This window comes from Schistocerca piceifrons, chromosome 2 (assembly GCF_021461385.2).
Source record: "Schistocerca piceifrons isolate TAMUIC-IGC-003096 chromosome 2, iqSchPice1.1, whole genome shotgun sequence".
Lineage (NCBI taxonomy): Eukaryota > Metazoa > Arthropoda > Insecta > Orthoptera > Acrididae > Schistocerca > Schistocerca piceifrons.
The window spans coordinates 171,509,878-171,529,723 of NC_060139.1; positions in this window are offsets into that span (position 1 = coordinate 171,509,878).

A 19,846-nucleotide genomic window follows, 5' to 3' on the forward strand; every position below is an offset into this window, starting at 1 on the left:
CCTTTTCGTATATGCTTGTTATTTGCGTCGATCTTTGGGCAGCTTCTAGGGTTTCCCAGTAATGTGGAATCCAACTAATGCTTTCAGTCCTGCAAAGATGAAATATAAAGAACGTGGTCAGCAGTAGAAATTACCTACTTCTCTAGAAGACCTACATATGTGTTCTTTGTTAATTAACTTCTTGGACATCCATCCGAATGACGTCGACATTTCGTTAGAAACTGTGGAAACGGGAAATAATTCTGTCGACTACGTGAATTTTGGTTCGAACTGTCATTTTTGTGCTAATTAAAGTCCAGAACAAAGATAGAGTACCTTTCAAGTCCAAAGAAAACATCTACAGTAAAAGATTTCAGTATCAGCGAATGTTTTGTAAATTTTTAGTTAAACGAAGGAGGGAGAAAACACTTATACAGATATCGTGCACAAAGCCGGTTTCGTCAAGTACAATCTGAACATGAATTCTATAAATGAAAAAAATGGAGTACGAAACAGGTGTCAAAATGAAACTCCACATAAGTGTGAAAGAAAAACTATTTGAGAGATTTAGAACTGCTCGTGGGAGATGTAAGAGACTTGGCACTCTGAATTGTAAGTGAGATGCACGTTATTGTTTTCCAAGCATTTTCGACCAGATTAAGGGGGATGTAACAGAAAATGTAAACTTTAATTTAAAAATCATTACAAACATATTTATTAATGTAAAAATCTAAAATTTTGCTTGTATAAAGCAAAAGATCTGTGTTTCAACAGAAAAATATAATGAAATATGCAGGATTAATAATCTGCCAGAAATTTGAGTTTTTTAGTATAAAGTCATAACTCAAATACTAATCATGCAATTAATCTGAAACTTTTATTATAGTGTCCTGAGAAGGTTATAAGACCACTGAAAACAATTATTAATTTATAGTACAAACTGTATCATTAACAGAGTTTTTAATTTTCCACATTAGAAATACATCTTTTTTTCTACATACAGTCCTCTAAAACTCAGAATGTTGTTGCAGGATCTCGTAGTTTTTAGTTCCAGGAAGACAGCAACACGCTGCAAACAGTTCCTGAGAATTTTAACGCATTAGCGCATACACTTTTTGAGAAAAGGCTTCTAATAACGTAAAATATGTAAAACAGAAAAAAATGAGGTTCAAAGATTTTCTACTCATACTTCTACACGTAATAAGCTTACCTCAATTTTAAAATCCTCCATACTGGTACGCCTCATCCTCCTGGTTCCTCTTCTCTCCTGGCCTTTATTTGCAGGTAAGACACTGAGCTTTCTTAACGCTGGGCTCGTCGATGGTGTAAAATACTTCTGATGTAAACACATCAGGATCTATACAAACTTTCAGCACATAAATTCTGCTATTATATCCGTTATTGTAACATAAAACTGCATCCTAGAACCAATTTTGAGTACTTCAAGTCCACAGAATGTCCGTTTTAGCATCTAATCGAAATTAAATTATTAAGGCTTTCATTTGCATTTTGTGCCTTTCCATGAAGACACATCCTCAATAAATCAGGGTTTGCAAGAAACTTGAATGTGGGCTTAACTGCATTCATAACAGTTTCTGGGAATGAGTCTTTATGTGAATACGTCTCATTTCTGTTGTTGAACTCACACCAATCGTCTTTCGGACACGACTGAGCATTGGTGCTTGGTCATTGGATGGTTTGTGGAAAAAATCTGCTCCCACAGCACGGCTCACTGCCTCTAAATTATGGGTGTTTTTCCTGATAGCTCTCCCATAAAACAACTGAAGAGAATCAATTTCTTTCAGAGTTAAGCGTGCCTTTTGCTCGTTTCTTCTGCTTCAGCAAGCGACGAAGCCTACCACCAAGCCTCTTTTGAAAGTGTCCAGCATATTCCAACTTTTCCATTGTTGTATTTTACGGAATTTTATCTGTTACAGCTTTGAACGAAGAGGAGTCACCATCATCAAGGTATTTGGTCTATATAACACCATATTAATCCTCAGATCTGGAGAACATCCTCACAACTGCAGCAGCCAACATGCCCCCACTTGAGCCACTATAATTTTTACAGCATGCTACTGCATGCTTTTCTTGCCGCAGTTTCTCACTGTCTTCATTGTTGGACATTTTTCTTGTTGAATACTGGTGGCAGTATATAGACATGTGATCAAAAGTATCCGGACACCTGGATGAAAATAACTTAAAGTTCGTGGCGCACTCCATCGGTAATGCTGGAGTGCGGTATGATGTTGGCCGACCCTTAGCCTTGATGACAACTTCCACTCTCGCAGGCATACGTTCAATCAGGAGCTGGAAGGTTTCTTGGGGAATGGCAGCCCATTCTTCACGGAGTGCTGCACTGAGGAGAGGTATCGATGTCGGTCGGTGAGGCCCCGCACATAGCCGGCCTTCCAAAACACCCCAAAGGTGTTCTATAGGGTTCAGGTTAGGACTCTGTGCAGGCCAGTCCATTACAGGGATTTTATTGATGTGTAAGCGCTCCACTACAGACCGTGCATTATGAACAGGTGATCGATCGTGTTGAAAGATGCAATGGCCATCTCGGAATTGCTCTTCAATAGTGGGAAGTAAGAAGGTGCTTAAAACATCAGTGTAGACCTGTGCTGTGATAGTGCAACACAAAACAATAAGGGGTGCATACCCCCTTCATGAAAAACACGACCATAACATAACACCACCGCCTCCGAATTTTTCTGTTGATACTACACACGCTGGGAAATGGCGTTACCGGGCATTCGCCATACCCACACCCTGCCATCGGATCGCTACACTGTGTACTGTGATTTGCCACTCCACACAACGTTTTTCCACTGTTCAATCGTCCAATGTTTACTCTCTTTACACCGAGTGAGGCGTCGTTTGGCATTTAACGGCGTGATTTGTGGCTTATGAGCAGCCCCTCGGCCATGAAAACCAAGTTTTCCCGCCTCCCGCCTAACTGTCATCGCACTTGCAGTGGATCCTGATGCAGTCTGGAATTCCTGTGTAATGGTCTGGATAGATGGATGCCTATTATACGTCACTCATCAACTGTCGGCAGTCTGTGTCAGTCAATAGACGTGGTCGGCCTATACGCTTTAGTGCTGTACTTGTCTCTTCAACTTTACACTTCACAAAAAAATGGAAATGATCGTATGGCATTGTTGGCCGGGAGGCCCCATGCGGGGGAGTTCGGCCACCGTTTTGCAAGTTCTTTGTAGTTGACGCCACTTCGGCGGCTTGCTGGTCAATTATGATGAAAATGATAGCCACACAATATCCAGTACCCTGCCGGGAATAGAACCCGGGCCCCCTGCGTGAATGGCGGAAACGCAACCGCTACGCTACGGAGGCGGACAAAACTTTACATATCGGAAACAGTAGACCTAGGGATGTTTAGCAGTGTGGAAATCTAGCGTACAGACGTATGACATAAGTGACATCCGATGACTTGACTACGTCCGAAATCCGTGAGTTCCGCTGAGCGCCCCATTCTGCTCTCTCACGATGTCTAGTGATTACTGAGGTTGCTGATATGGAATACCTGGCAGTAGGTGGCAGCACAAGGCACCTAATATGAGAAACATTCGTTTTTGGCTGTCCGGATACTTGTCATCACATAGTGTACATCTAAAACTTAACCTGTTTCAATCCCAATAGCAGATGCAACTCCATACAGAGATGTGTCACCCCTTCCCATTCAGGTCCCATTTAGAGACATATGCAGGTCAGTAATGAGCAAATGTGTGTGAATTCCTGAGGGACCAAATTGCTGAGGTCATCGATCCCTAGACTTACACGCTTCTTACATTAACTTACGCTAAGAACAGCACACACATCCACGCCTGAGGGAGGACCCGAACCTCCGGCGTGAGGAGCCGCACAGTTCGTGACACTCCGCGCGGCACAGGTCAGTAACATTTGTAGGAGATTGACAGTCATGAATATCTACCCCAGGATCTATTTCTTTTTGATTTACTTCCACCAATTCCTCCACTGTTTTCTTCGTAGAACCTTTGGCACTATCGCATACAACATCAGACATTTCCTTATGTATTTTTTCAATCCTTGCACAAGATGGAGGCATGTTCAGAAAACCACACAATTACCTCATTCCCTGCCCTGTCCATGGCATCTCAGAGCATATGATAACCTAAAACTGCTTTCATAGGTTCAGTGTCAGTTTTTATGGAGGAGGAAAATGAAAACACATAGGATCACGAATTACAAATTAATTTAAAGCCACAAGCTATTCCCATTCTTCTTTCTTCAACAACAATCATTCGCTCCGTATTTTTACGGCTAGTACATGAACATGAAAACATTACAGCCTGGCAGAGAGGCTCTAAATCAATAAGTCTGAATCCAGTGGAATCCATATCAAATCATTCATGCACGTGTACAATTCCCTGTCCCAAGTTTCGATGCTTAAGCTGAGAACTTATGTTCTTCATTTCGAGCTGCTTCCTTGTTTTAGTTGGTATACCGGTCTCCATTAAACCTCCGTTCCCTAAACACAGTTTTTCCACCACCCATTATGCATAAATCTTGACTTCCATGTAAAGGTTTGCGAAGTCAACCATCCACCTCCTAATATGTGTTTGATATGTGCTTTCACGGTTTGTTAATATCACCCAAGGGTGAATGACAGAAGGTGTGGACCAAAGGGATTTGAGGCACTTCATTCACTGTTTATTTTCTTACAACACACTTCTTTATTAATAACACTGATAATACTTTTAAAAGGAAACAACACAACAGGCCTTGTAAATCGCCTAACTGCACAAGTTAATGGCCATACATAGTAACCTCTGAACAACAATTCAATTAACTTAAAAAAACACAACCACCTAAACATGTTTACCGAATTATGGGAAAGAAATGCATATACACCTTCTGTTTAGCAAATGAACCACTTTCGGCTTGAGCCACCAACAACATAAGTCGTTCTCATTACCCACATAGAGCCACTCCGAGGTACTGGAAGCAAAACATGTCTTCCACGTGTACACCAAAGGCACGGTTTCCCAGACTGCAAGCCCTAAGAAACCAGTCACACGCCACCAACTACAGGAAGGCGTCGGGCTAGTAAACAAAGCCCGCTACGGCGGGCGGGCGCGACTACGTAACACTTGCCACAGTGGGTTGGTTCCTCCCGCAGCCTCTGCGAAGACCGGTGGCGAAATTAATGAAATTAGCACCACCTGTGGCACAAAGGGTAAGCAACTCACCAACGTAATAAGGACATAAATTATTTGCATATACAACGTGTCCAAAACAGCTGTCTATCCACTACTTCCAGCACCTCAGAGGACACCACTTAACACAGTGAATTCAGTCATCTAAACATACCACGCAATCTGCGTAAAACCACAGTCTTCCTGCATGAGCGCACTACGCTTAAAATCAGGAGTATTAACTTAACACAACATACAAGTTCTAAATCTCCGGGTGACTGGCCTGGACTAGTGAAATGGATCTACCAACGCATCATCATGGCCAATAACCGCCTCCGCTCTCCACTTGCGAGGCACAAATAGGATATTGAAACCGATAATAGTGGCTAACGGGCAAAAAGTCCAACAATCAAGGAAGTAAGGAGCCACTAGGATCGGGCCAGGAAGCAGGACCAAGTGCTGGTAGAAGTAACACAACACCTTACCTCTAATGCATTTATTAGAACTAGCTAAAATACAATATAGAATCTGCCAAGATAATGAATATAGGGAGAATCAAACCTTAAGAAACTAGTTCATCAACAATTTAACATTGTACCACGCAACATAGTACTGCGTATGCCTTAAGGGTTGCAAGCGCAAAGAAAGCCTGAAGGGCCAATTTAGCAATAATACATATAACGTGCTCAACCTGAAGGGCTAGTGAATTTGCAAACCAAAATTAACTTCACTTAAAAATTTAAGATATAAAAGACCAATACCACAGACAAGGAAAATATTCAAATATAAACGTATGAACAGAAGGTTTGAGCCTGAAAGGCCACCAAAATAGTTAACTAGAGCAGATTTTCCAACAGTTTAGACAAGGCAGTGTGAAGCTATAGAGAGGCCTGTAGGTCCGTGCAACTTCCAAGTAAGGGGCCTGAAGGGCCAAATTAACAAGATAAGAAAATCTTAAAAATATCAACTGGAAAACAACAAGTGTTTATTAACAACTCGACCTTAAGGGCCAGGTAATAAAATTAGTCAAACAAATTCTGCAGTAAGTAAGTAATGGGCAGCAATTTATCAGTAAGTCGGCCTTAAGGGCCCCAGTACACTAACAAGGGAGGTTAAGTATTAAAACTTGATTTCAAAGCCTTAAAGGCTGTAGAGCTTCCAAAACGGGGGCCTGAAAGGCCAATTCATCAAGGTACTTAATAAAGAGCTCAGCCTGAAGGGCTGGCCCATGGTTAAGTTTAGGCAAGTTTTCTAAATAGAAGGCAAATCAACAAATTTATCGGTAATCGAGCCTTAAGGGCCGCAGTAAATTTAGAATCCACATTAAGCATTATTAACTATCATACAGCGAAGCAATTCCCTAAAACTTAGCAACCTTAAATAAATCAATTGATACTATCTAGCTTAAAACCTAGGAACAACAATACATGCATATACTTCTAAAAGGTAAACTTGCATACAATCTAAATTTAAAATGCAAACAATCGCACACCAACGTGGCCAGAAAATTTACAAAAGTGTAACCACAGTTGCTGAGTATGAAATACAAGCAGCTGCAAGGCTACCAGTCAGTCATCGTGCCCCAATATCACGATTTACAATCTTCAGGTAGTACGAAACAGGAAAAATACAAGGCGAGCCCCAAAGAGGAATTAAATGATGCCCTTCAATTACAAATCATTAAACCGCAGCGTAAAGCTGCCACATTTCACAAACTGGCGTAAAAGCCACCCGCTCAATCGGCACTGTTCATATAGGCAAACATACAAATAAAATTCTCTAACCCTGTAAAATTTTCAGTCTAAAAGGGGGCTGATTATAACATACGGTATTAAAACAATCTTTAAGATAAACGCATGCACCAACAACTTTTAAGGTGTGCACAGCCACGTACTTTACAAATTCTTCTTTCTCTGATACATACATAGAACACGTAGGCTTGGAACTGACTACTAAATTGGTCACAAGAATCAATAGATAGCCACCAACGCATCAGTACCTGATTAGTCTCCTAGTGTGACATGACAGAGCAACAGTTCACATTCACAGCCTCTGTTTCAACATGTTCTACTGCCCTCGTTGTACAGCATCGACCATGGCCGGAGTGCCTACTGCAAATTTTAACCAAGCAATTCACGCTCACGTCGCCGCCTAGCCGAGGAACCAGCCCAGCAGTACAAGAACAACCTACACACTCGAAGTCAAACTCCGCAGACGCAGTGCAGAACTAACATTCAACCTTTTCCTTCATAGGTTCAGAACCGGCGAGCTAAACCGGTGGACGGAAAACACACAGCAGCAACATAAAGGGAGTCGCAAACACCACCCTAATACAAAGCAATAGCAAGTCAAAAGCACAACGGCAATAGCGAAATATGCTCAACTTCAGTCCCGAAGGGAAACCTGCGCCCTTACTGCTCAAAACATTCCCGGAGCAACCGTCCTCGGCGACTCCCACTATTCTCCGGAAAAGCAACATCACAGCTCCTTATTTCAATTCTCTTCCGACAAGAACAAGCATAATCGGAGCCAACGGCTTCTCCAAGTCAGACACGCCATGCCGTAGAACCTCACTGTGGAATGAGCCGGCGGACACCACACAAATCACCGCAAGTAAGACAAACAAGCACTTCCGGAGTCGATGGCGTACTGCCACGCTTCACGACTCAGTCACTCCAACCCACCGACCTAGAGGGCGGGGCATGAGACGAGGAGAACAGACGGCACCGCCACGCGGAAAAGCGCCGGCGGGAAGCCAAGGCGTAACTAGGGCGCGTGTTTAAACGAGACGGACAGAAGCACGTCTCAACCTCCACCCCTCAAACCCAAACGAAGGGTCCGCAACAATCCGACACTCTTCACTTGATTAAGGAGCACTCGGTACTGTTCACCGGAACCATTATGGCGATCCAAAAGATTGACCGGACCCAAGATCCGTAAGATAGTACACGGGCCGATAAAACTGGGAGTAAACTTATTTTGCCCACCCGAACGTTTTCCTTTCCCCATCAGGTTCCTAACGTACACCCGATCACCAGGCTTTCCACTAAAGGGGAGGTGATACCGATTATAACGACGCGCTTGCCGGTTATGAGCCGCAACAATGTTACGCCTCGCCTATTCCCAGTTATCCTTAATCAGACGAAGACTGACGTGCTCCGGGAGCAAGTCCCCAATCCCCCACAAGTTGGATAATGGGCTGTTCACAGGATACGCTAAGAGCAAAGACGCCGGAGTACCCTTAAGGGCCTCATGAAAAGCCGTATTAAAGGCGAAGCTGATCCATGGAAGGCTAAGGTCCTACTTACTGGGATTAGCTTGATAGTAAGCAATCAGGGCGGATTTTAAGTTGCGGTTGACGCGTTCAGCGAAAGAACCCTGGGGGTAGTAGGGAGTCTTTGTTATATGTTCGATTCCGTTGCTAAAGCAGAACCCTCTGAATCTGTCGGAAACGAAGCCGGGAGCATTATCGTTAACAATACTCCTAGGTGGACCAAATATACTAAATATGTTAGTCAAGTGGGATATGGTCACCTCGGTGCTCACACTTCTACTAGCTATAAGCTACGTGAAACGTGTAAAAGCATCAATCACCACCAGAATGTATTGATTCCCCTTTTGTGTACGGGGAAGAGGACCAAGATAATCAATATAAAGACGGTCCATAGGGTGGTTCTGACGGGTCGAACTTAACAAATCCCACTGCACCGAGTTCGTAGGCTTGGCCGTCTGACATACCTGGCAATCGGAGACCAACCGCTTAATATCGCGGTCTAACCCGGGCCAGGTGACATACTGTTTGACCTTCTGAATAGTTTTAAACATTCCTAAGTGACCTCCCATCAGGGATTTGTGATAATAGTGAAACACAAGCGGAATTAAAACCACCGGTAAACATATCCGCAAGAGACGACCACGTCCAACCTGCTTACACAAAACGCCCCTCTGGACGACATAACCTGCTACCTTGTCTCCAGACCTAATGCGCTTCTTAATGCGTCCTAAATGTGCGTCCTCCTCCTGTTGGCGGCTCATATCGCTAAACAGCGGGGGTACTTCCCCTAATACTAAGGCCTGGCAGTCAGGGAAGACTCCCTTCTCACCTCTCTCCTCGGTAGATTGGTTGAACATTCTACTAAGAGCATCCGCCACTAAATTCTGAGCTCCCCTTATATGGCGCACCGTAAAACGAAACGCAAATATTCGAACTGCCCAGCGGGCAATGCGTTCGGTCTTAGAGGGCAAGCCAACACCCAGATGAGGGCCTGGTTATCAGTCTCTAAAAGGAAAGATCTATGTTCCAAGTAAAAGCAAAACTTCTCTAAAACGAAGGGAACTGCCACGGCCTCACACTCGTAGACCGAGTACTTCGATTCCGCCTCACTAAGACGACGCGATGCATACGCTAGGGGTTGCCTAGGGCCGTCACACTCTTGAAATAACACGGCCGAAATACCCGCATTGGAGGCATTGGTCTGAAGGACAAATGGTTTACTAAAATCGGGAACGCCCAGATCCGCCACGCGGAAAAGCGCCGGCGGGAAGCCAAGGCGTAACTAGGGCGCGTGTTTAAACGAGATGGACAGAAGCACGTCTCAGATATGGCCTGCAACACACTGATTAAAATATCTAAAACAGTGTTCGTTACAAGTTTAACACTCAATGTCACAGAGAAACATTAATCAGAAACAGACATCGGTTCGTTACAATAAACGTACAAATTACGTGGCTGAAAAACACAACCAAGTCAGTGGCACACAAGAAGGTCAGTAATAGTAAGGCCCTTTATCATTTTCCCATTCAGAGGGCCGTAAAACAATAACATTTAAGCAGAGAAGTATGAATGCATTTGAATAATTCAGTGACTGACAACAACTAAGTTTTTAAATGCACGATACAACTTCTTACAGAATAAACACGGCCTTACGCAATGTACTCTTAATAGTAAGGTCAAGCGTCCAAAGCACACTGCTCAATAAATACACCACAACGGCAAGCACACTCAGTAATCGCCAGAACGATGGACACTGAGAACAAAATGTTGCTTGTATCCAAACCAACTGTGCCCGCAATGGCATCACATCAGTCACACAGTCACAGAGCCATAGAGACGAGAATGTAGTCACTAGAAGCAAATGGTAAATCCATCATAAACAAGGAAGCAGCATGTTCCCGACAGCATCGACGCCTCTACCCACCAAGTCCGCCGCAAACGCCCAAACACAATCAGGTAACGTGGCAAACTTTTCTCTTGCCACCACACACGGCGTCGGCAGACACGGTTTCACGCTCCGCGCACTACTGCCTATCCCACTGTTTCTGCTCGCCCTCCAAAATCCAACTACTCGACCGTCACTGGTGCCTCGCCGACTTCCCCCACTAAGGGGCGCCACTTCTCTCTTTCCTCCAAGATACAGCGATAATATTATACGCGGTACGTTCGATAGATCAAACCCGAGCCGCCCCGAGCCGCCACGGCTAAGTGTTAATATCGTGAAAACGTAAATAAACCACACACAAAAAAGTTTTCAGGAAAATATATAGATGTCAGCCAGAGATATAGATGTCAGCCAAAGATACAGAAAGAAAATAGCCTACACACTGACAAAAATTCCGCTGAAGCAAGCAGTTTCCCAAATGTCGGAAAAGGTGAGAGTGGCCACCAGTGCAGAGTTAATCAGTTTAAAAATTTAAAGGCATTTGTAGAGCTGCTATCACGATAAAATTCGAACACAACATAGATTAAACGTGGAGGACCAAAAAAATAATATGTTTCTAAAATCGAGTTTTAGGACCAAAATCCATAACATCCCCCTTAAAGAAGATGGGGAAATTATTCGGAAAAGGAACTCGCAAAATTACGAACTTTACCTAAAGCAGACCTGTAGAGGAGATGTCATTAGTTGGCAGTACTATAGAGAAATCTGTAGCTGATGTAAAAACGAAGCTTCTTGTTAAAACTTACAATACCGTGTATACAGCCAATCAGTCAAATTGCATGCAACAACTGCGCGCAAACTGCACTTAATCATTTCGAGAGAAAAGACTCAGTCGCTTTTTGGTCAATAAATGCAATGACACATTCGTAATCAACATTGCCAGTAATAAGCATCAGCGAATTATTGTTTCTACTCCTTTTTATCTTTCTTCGTGAAGCTCAGGGCAAATTAGGACGAAAAATTTGAAGAAAGAGACTATTTACTTGCAAATATAATGTAAACGATGTAGCAAAATTTGGAAAAACTTGACAGCATGAGTTTTTTATATTACATTCGATACGTCTTCTTACCATTTGCAGAAAATAAATCACTCCTTTTGTTGATCTCTTGTCCTGTACATAAGTGTCTCTGTCTTTAGGAGGACGACAAAATGACTATTAACATAATTTGGATTTCAGCCAGAAATAGTAGTATCATTCACCCCCTCGATATTTTTCTATCGTGTGTAGCACTTTTCAGAAAAGTGTTGGACAATATGATTTGCAATAGCTCTTTTTCATTTCAGCAGATCGGTACTGTTAAACTTCAGACATTTGTGCACTGTCAGTTTAGCTGACCACGTTATACGAATCTGATCAATTACATGATAAGCCACATAACATTCAGAACAACGTTCATGACCATGTCTTACTCCGAGCCAGTTTTGTCTAAATGAAACCAGTAATTACTGCGAAGTGCCCGAATGCATTACTTTTTCTCTAATTGGGTGCGCATGGTGTAAGAAAAACGTCTATTTTCGTCATCCAATAGACACTTCATATTTTGTGACGACTGCAGGGAATAAAGTAGGACTCATTTATTTTTAGTAAAATAAACGTTATCTGAAATTTTTCGTAAGAACTGTGCCACAGGAATTGTTCTAAAATGTTTCATGTCTCGAAAATAAAGTCCCGATTGATGGAAGTTGTCTGTAACGTACCATAGGCTTGATTTCCTTTCCTCTGCTAGCCCCTTGTGTAACAATTACATCTGCAACAGTTTAGTTTTCGATATAGAGTGAAATTTATGTTAGCAGTTAATGAGTTTTTGGTGTGGTTTAAGTTCACAAAATTTGGTTGTGAGCTCTCTGGACTTCGCGCTACGTTCTCCTGTCACGCACGCGTCTGCTTATTCGCCGACTCGCCCGCTTGGAAGGAAGGGCTGTACCAGCCACTGTTATAAGCGGCTCTTCGTACGGCAAATATGATTACCATTTATAAGTACTTGCACTTGCTCTTAACAGCTAAGATTTTGAAAGTGCGTTTCCTCCGGTATATTGTTCCTATGTAAAAAATTTCAGATTAGGCTTCGGCATGTCAGACTGAACCATTCCCTTGTTAACTTGTGCTAGAGTTGCGTTCTACAAAACTACAGTTCGGTAGTTTTGGTGTACTACATAAATGACATAGAAAAAGCTAGGATTATGGGTAGTATTGATAGCATTGATAGGGATAAATGAACGCATAAGAGCGATACTGGAATCTAACGACTTCCATAAGTGTTTATTTGTTTATAACCACACATCATACAATGTAACACCATTGTACCATTCATTTTGTAGTGCATAGCTTTGATATATATATGTTTTTCTTGACAGCGAAGACATTCCTCATAAACCACGGATGCCGGCAGATTTTAATCTCCATCTCAAAATCTGCTTAAAATCTGATTTATATGTCTCCACTGTCAAGAAATACTTCTTCTTAAGAATGATCACTTCTTTCACACGCCTACCTGCGCCAATTCCCCACACTTTGTGCATGCTTCTCGCTGTGCCCGGGAGTGCTGGAATTTTCGGCACAATCCTGCTTTCTAAGGCAGGTAAAATGACTGCCGCCAGGCCAGAAGAACTCAGATGCTTTCACGTGTACGTTGTTAGTGTTCCATTATATCGGTTGCAGGTGTCCATCAGTTCTCAGCACGCTTCTCGTTCTTAGACTCGCGTGATACGCCCGCTAAACTCGCTGGGCAGAACAGGTAATTAAGATTGTGGAAAGGGCCAAATAAGGTTGGGGTCAGTTTCATCTTCTAATTGTAATTTATTGTAATTTAATAACACTTTTACAACCAAAGCGGTACATAGCCGTACCTTTAGCGAATACAACTCTTTCACGGCTGAAGGCCTCCAAAGAAGAAACCTTAACACATCAACAAGATAAAAATCCAATTAAGATAGTAATAAAATAATTTTTAAAAATCACAACAAAGTAGATAGAACAAACATATGCAAGGATCAATACCAAACGCTGAAGGGCACAATTAAGTTTTAGAATTTTAGAATATATTACCATAGACTTTTAAAGGCAGAAGGCCACAATGTTTAAAAACAAGAAATATTAAAAATCAACAAGATAAAATACAATTACAAGAGAAATAAGAAAATAAAAAAATATCACGGCTAAGTGGAAAGCCTCAAGGCAAAGCAGATAGAACAAACATATGCAAGATGCAATACCAATGGATGAAGTTTCAAAATTTTAAATTCTATTACTTTTAAACGCAGAAGGTCGCAATTTTTAAGCTTTAAAGATAAATTGAAGAATTAATTTTGCAAAATTTTAAGGGAAAAGGAAAAATAACCATAAGCCTTAAATTTTAAGTAGCTGAAAACAGATAATAAAACACTGGTGGCACTCAGAAGCCTCCAGCGAGTTTGGTCTGCCCTCGTTCACTTAGGCGAGACAGGTGGTGAGCAGAACTACACTTGATCCGTCGGAACCCAACCAAGGGACAGCTACGGACCGACCAACACAACGACTTCCTTGCCACCAGTCGATACATACGAACTCAAATACAAAATGTTACGGACGTAATTATCCACAATCAAACATGAAAAAAACACTCGGTGTGGCTCACAGGAAAACCTCCTTAACAGCGAACCACCGAAACGAACCACAACATGCATGGACGAGGCTTGGGTACTTAAAACACCGCTCAACATTGACGTGGTGGGTCGATGAACCACGAAGCTCGTAGTGATCGGACAGCTCCACACACGGTCCGACACTGCGCAGGGACCGGCAGCGGACCCACGCGCAGATATCTTCCCTGGTCCGCAGCAACCGACCGACTTCCTGCTGATCCGTCCGTGACTGCTGCTCCGTCGCGGCTGCACTATTGGTGCGTCTCCCACTCACTTCCAGACACACGACGGTGGAAATGCTGGATCAGACTCAGCCATGCAGAGGAAACACGCCCACAGGTTAAACGACGTCCCTGCACCAGGAAAGGACTGACCAAAGTTCCACAAGATTGTAATGAAGAGGCCCACAAGTGCTCAGAGAACCAGTTACACGTCGCCCGATGAGACGACCGACCTCTCAGAGCCACTATGCCGCGCGGGATTAGCCGAGCGGTCTGGGGCGCTGCAGTCATGGACTGTACGGTTGGTCCCGGCGAAGGTTCGAGTCCTCTGTCGGGTATGTGTGTGTGTGTGTTTGTCCTTAGGATAATTTGGGTTAGGTAGTGTGTAAGCTTAGGGACTGATGACCTTAGCTGTTAAATCCCATAAGATTTCACACACACACACACACACACACACACAGAGCCACTACGCCGACAACATTTAAAATAATCGTCAGTAGGACTAACGCCAACTACACTCACAGCCTGGCAAACACTTGCACGAAGAGCTCAACGATACAACAGCAACTAAGCACGCACGAAGACAAATCGGGAGTCAAAAAAATGGTTCAAATGACTCTGAGCACTATGGGACTTAACTTCTGAGGTCATCAGTCTCCTAGAACTCAGAACTACTTAAACCTAACTAACCTAAGGACATCAGACACATCCATGCCCGAGGCAGGATTCTAACCTGCGACCGTAGCGAATCGGGAGTCGATGTACACACACACACACACACACACACACACACACACACACAGAGCCGACTCATGAACGATCGGCGAGCCATAAAAAGTCGTCCGGTAGGACGGCCGACCAACGATCCACCAAGACAGTGGCCCGCCTCAAGTGATGCGCAGCGGCAATGGTTGGGCGAGCCTTTTCGACGAAGACCTCACTGCTGCAACCCGACTGCACTAGTGCCGCATTGCAGCTCCCCGGCTGTCAGGTCCAGACTGCGCTCCAGACACGTTCCAACTGACTGGCAGACCCGAACTCGCAACCCGAACTGACTGGCCTACGACAGACAACGACAGGGAAGTAATAGCAGTCAAGCAAAGATACTACGAGAGGGGATATATCGATACGCGCTGCTAACGCCGCTCACCGTGAGGCAAAGCAGCAACCCAGTGACAGTAGTAATTTAAATTAACGTAGTGAGGTGGAAGTACGTTTAAAATCAGGGTGTAAAATACATGATGGCAGGAACACGAGCCACACACGGCTCAGGGCCCTTCGCAATGTGCCCCTCCTTGACCAAGGCGAGGGCGTCCGCTGGGCTTCCTGCTGTGTCCTCGCAGAATCACTGCAATGTTCTCCCCTGGGGGGCTCGCCCTAGTGTGTCCGGCTCCCTGCTCCTCCTCGGGTGCTCGCAGCGAGCTGGCGAAAGTGGCTGCGGTTGGACATATTACACAGCTCCTTGTCATGATTATTAAGTTTCTGATATGGAAGATTCAGAGTCATGGCAATGTGGCCCATCTATGTTCACTTGACCCGTCGCACACAAACTTCAAAAAAATACAAAAATCTTCACTCCCTAACAATTACACTAACACTTCATTCACTGATGTGGGAAACTGTGGTGATTTTACGTTTTTAGTAATGCCCTAGTGTGTCAAGCACAGTCAGCTATTTACATATATGGTTCCCGTAAGTAAAGAGGTATAATACAGGACCAGATATATAAATCTCCTGTTCGCGAAGAACAACGGTACACCGAATGTGATGATAACATCGCATATGTACATTAGGCTGGACATGCACAAATAAATGAAGATCAAAACAAATAAACAGTACACGAGGAATACAAATCACATTGAATCCAATAAACGTGATGATAATGTCACATATGTACATTAGACAGGACATGCACAAATATATGATGATCAGAACAAGTAAACAATACATGAATAACACAAATAATATTGAACACAATGAATGTGATGATAACGTCACAGACATACAGAAGTATGCAAATTAAATATGTATTTAAGACGAATGTAAATCAAAAATAAACTGCTCACAATAATACTGTAGATGAGAATACTATACATCTAGATGACACTCAGAGTTAACACATGTGAAACAAAAGTGCAGTTTACACAGCAGTAAAGTTTATAAAACACTTATTTTCCAGAAATTCCAATATGGAAAAATACATAAGACAGAATTAAGGCATGTGACATAAGAGTTGACCTGAGGTGGCATTGTTCATTGAAGAGCGCTACAAAATCGATACAGAATGGCTGTCAGTTCAAACATCTGGTCACACAAAACAATAAATTTTCTGATCATACACTTTGTTGGACTGATACGGATACGCTAGATAGGATGGGACGTGTAGCACCTTCACGTTTTCGTCAACAGTGCACATACTTTCTTACTTTATAAGACGAACCAAAATAAGATTTGTACCTTTCCTTCTTCCACAGAACTCACAAACAATATTTCTAAAGTAGTCATCACTCATCTTTGAGAGTTCTCCTTCTGATTTACTAGATTGCATAGTGTCACATATACGAGCCGCATGGCGGACTGCAATAGTAAGAAAAAAATGTTGTACTTGGAAGGAGAGACAGCATTGGCCGTATATTTTTGTTTATTATCGCAAAATCGATTTTCGGTCACTTAGTGACCATCTTCAGTGCTGTAATATATAACTTAAATTAGTAAGTCTATGTGATCGCCGTAAGCTTATTGACACCAGTGCTTACTAATTTAAGTTATATATTACAGCACTGAAGATGGTCACTAAGTGACCGAAAATCGATTTTGCGATAATAAACAAAAATATACGACCAATGCTGTCTCTCCTTCCAAGTATACCCATTATCTGGTCGTAGTGCACAGGACACTATGGAATCGCCAATCCAAAAAAATGTTGGTTTACCTAAAAATTTTACTTAAAAACGCAAAAAAATGTTTTATGAATTCACCAGTGTCAGCTGTGCGAGCCTTGCCGGTGTCTTGACTGCCAATAATCTAAAAACAAATGTTTTGCGTACCTTACTTTCTACACTTGTGATATTTTGTCCCACCCTTAAATTCTAGCATGCAAAATAATCCTAACATGCTTCGATCAGCGTTTCATGCACTACCTTGCAAAGGTAAAATGTTTTCCCTGCCAACTGCAAATTACTTAAGGTATGCCTCTGCATGCTGCAACAGAAATCTCATCATATATTAGTGCGTGTTTGGTTTTTCACCTTTCACGTTAGAGTCATTATACTGAATACCTCGCATGGTACTATAATGAAACATGGATCTATCACACTGCATCACAATTAAATATATATAACAAATAAACAAACAGAAACGGAATGTCATGGAAATGGCAACGCGCTTGCGTGAGCTGCTTGATAATCCCGCGCTATGGAGAGTACCATTCTTTCGAATGCGAGCGGCTCCTCTTAGCCTTGCGCTGTGCGTCGCGATGGTGCACGGAACCCAGGCCCACACACATGCAACCGTCATATCATATCTCCACATTCACACCAAGTAGCTCGCAGACTAGACACACTGAAAATGACGATCTAAGCACAGAAACTACGTATTAATTATTACAACAGAAATTATGTTCACAAGATACAGTGTGCTGTCAACGAACATCTACAATTTTCTACATCACTACTGCCGTACAATACTCTATTGAGTCACGTACGCTCTAAGACTGTAGGCGACAAAAATCCCAACCTCCCTCTCAAACATCATAAGTAGCATAAGAAACTGTTGTCTGCAGTCTCTCCTGCTTCCGAGCAAGACGTCGGTTTTTCTCGCCACTTGGAAGCATGGAGGCATTTGCGAACCTCTGAAAACCGTCTGACTTTTGCAGATATTTCGACAGTGGGGGGGAATAACACTTTCTTCTACTACTACTGGAGAGTGGACGTTGATATTTCTGTGGTGCGCTTCACTGTGCTTCTCTGCCACTCTGCAGTCGCTTACACTCCATATGAGCTTCTCTGTTGCTGTGGGGGCTTCACCTTCAACGCTTTTCATCGTTTCGAACTCTTGTTACGACATTTGACTGTGGTCTCTCTCTGTGTATTATTATGTTCCTTTTGTAGCTTGTCTTCCATACTCGCATGGGCGGCTTGCTGTGTCACGGGAGCCCACTCATTAATGGCCTCTGGCTCTCTAACCCAATGTTGCATGTACGAAGGTCTCTAACCCACAACCAGTCGCATCATGTCAGTCATATTCACTTTCGTCGGCCATGTGCGTGGAATTCTCATCACGACTTGCGGATGGCAAACTGACTTCATCTGGAACCCATATTCCCTCTAATTGGTTGGTTGGTTGTGTTGGGGAAGGAGACCAGACAGCGAGGTCATCGGTCTCATCGGATTAGGGAAGGACAGGGAAGGAAGTCGGCCGTGCCCTTTGAAAGGAACCATCCCGGCATTTGCCTGGAGCGATTTTAGGGAAATCACGGAAAACCTAAATCAGGATGGACGGACGCGGGATTGAACCGTCGTCCTCCCGAATGCGAGTCCAGTGTCTAGCCACTGCGCCACCTCGCTCGGTATTCCCTCTAATAAATCACCTTATACCTACCGTGGCCCATCTATGAAAATATCCTCGTTCACCCTACATTTTACTAAATTAATTGTGCCCTTCGTGCCTCTGCACCCCATGCGATCGGATCTTCAAACAAACTGGGTTTTAGCGGTCCAATACATGATAACATCCTCACTGGAGTCATTCCCGATTATAAAATCGAGCGACAATCCACAGATGAGGACCGCATTCATATGGAGGGTACTTCTTCCGTCACTTAGCGACACCAGGACCTGTTTCTCTGCCTTCTTTCTTTTCGCCCCAAACGCTGGAATTAGTGAGATTCCTTTTATGGGTATTTCACCAAATTTACTACCACTTTCTACCACCTTTGAGTAAAACGACGCCGTCCGCTGGGGCCGAGCGGTTATAGCGCCTCAGTTCGGAACCGCTCTGCTGCTACGGTTGCAGGTTCGAATCCTGCCTGGGGCATGGATGGGTGTGATGTCCTTAGGTTAGTTAGGTGTAAGTAGTTCTAAGTCTAGGTTTACTGTGTTTTATTCTCAGTCTGTTTATTGTGTTAAGTTGTTGACTATATCATTTCTGTTGCTGTCCAGCTTCCCTATGGCGACCGTTGGCGCACAGATCTGCAGCCCACCTCACCTTACCGTTGTGCACGACGTTGTACACAACATCTGGCAACAAGCCATCGAGCATACGTGTGGCACTGAAGTCTAGTGTCTTCCTTCCTGTTGTGTCGTTTACTTGCTAGGCTTTTGCAGTGCCTCGTTAGTTTTCTTTGGTTATTAGTGTGTTCCATATTTGTGCTATTTATGTACTAGGTTCAGAATTGCTACTTTTGAGTTTGTTGCTTTCTCTGTGTTTATTTATCTTGCTATTTTTGCTTTTCGCTATTTGTCTCTGTGCACTGCGTAGTTTATTATCGTTACCAAGCCGCAATCAACGGCTGCGGCACCTGCAGTAGATCTCAGTTTATTCAGTTTCAGAGTCAACAAATGTCGCAAATGCTTGCACTAATGAATCTCTTCATGACGGTGCACATGGCGTCACACAAGTCTTCCAACC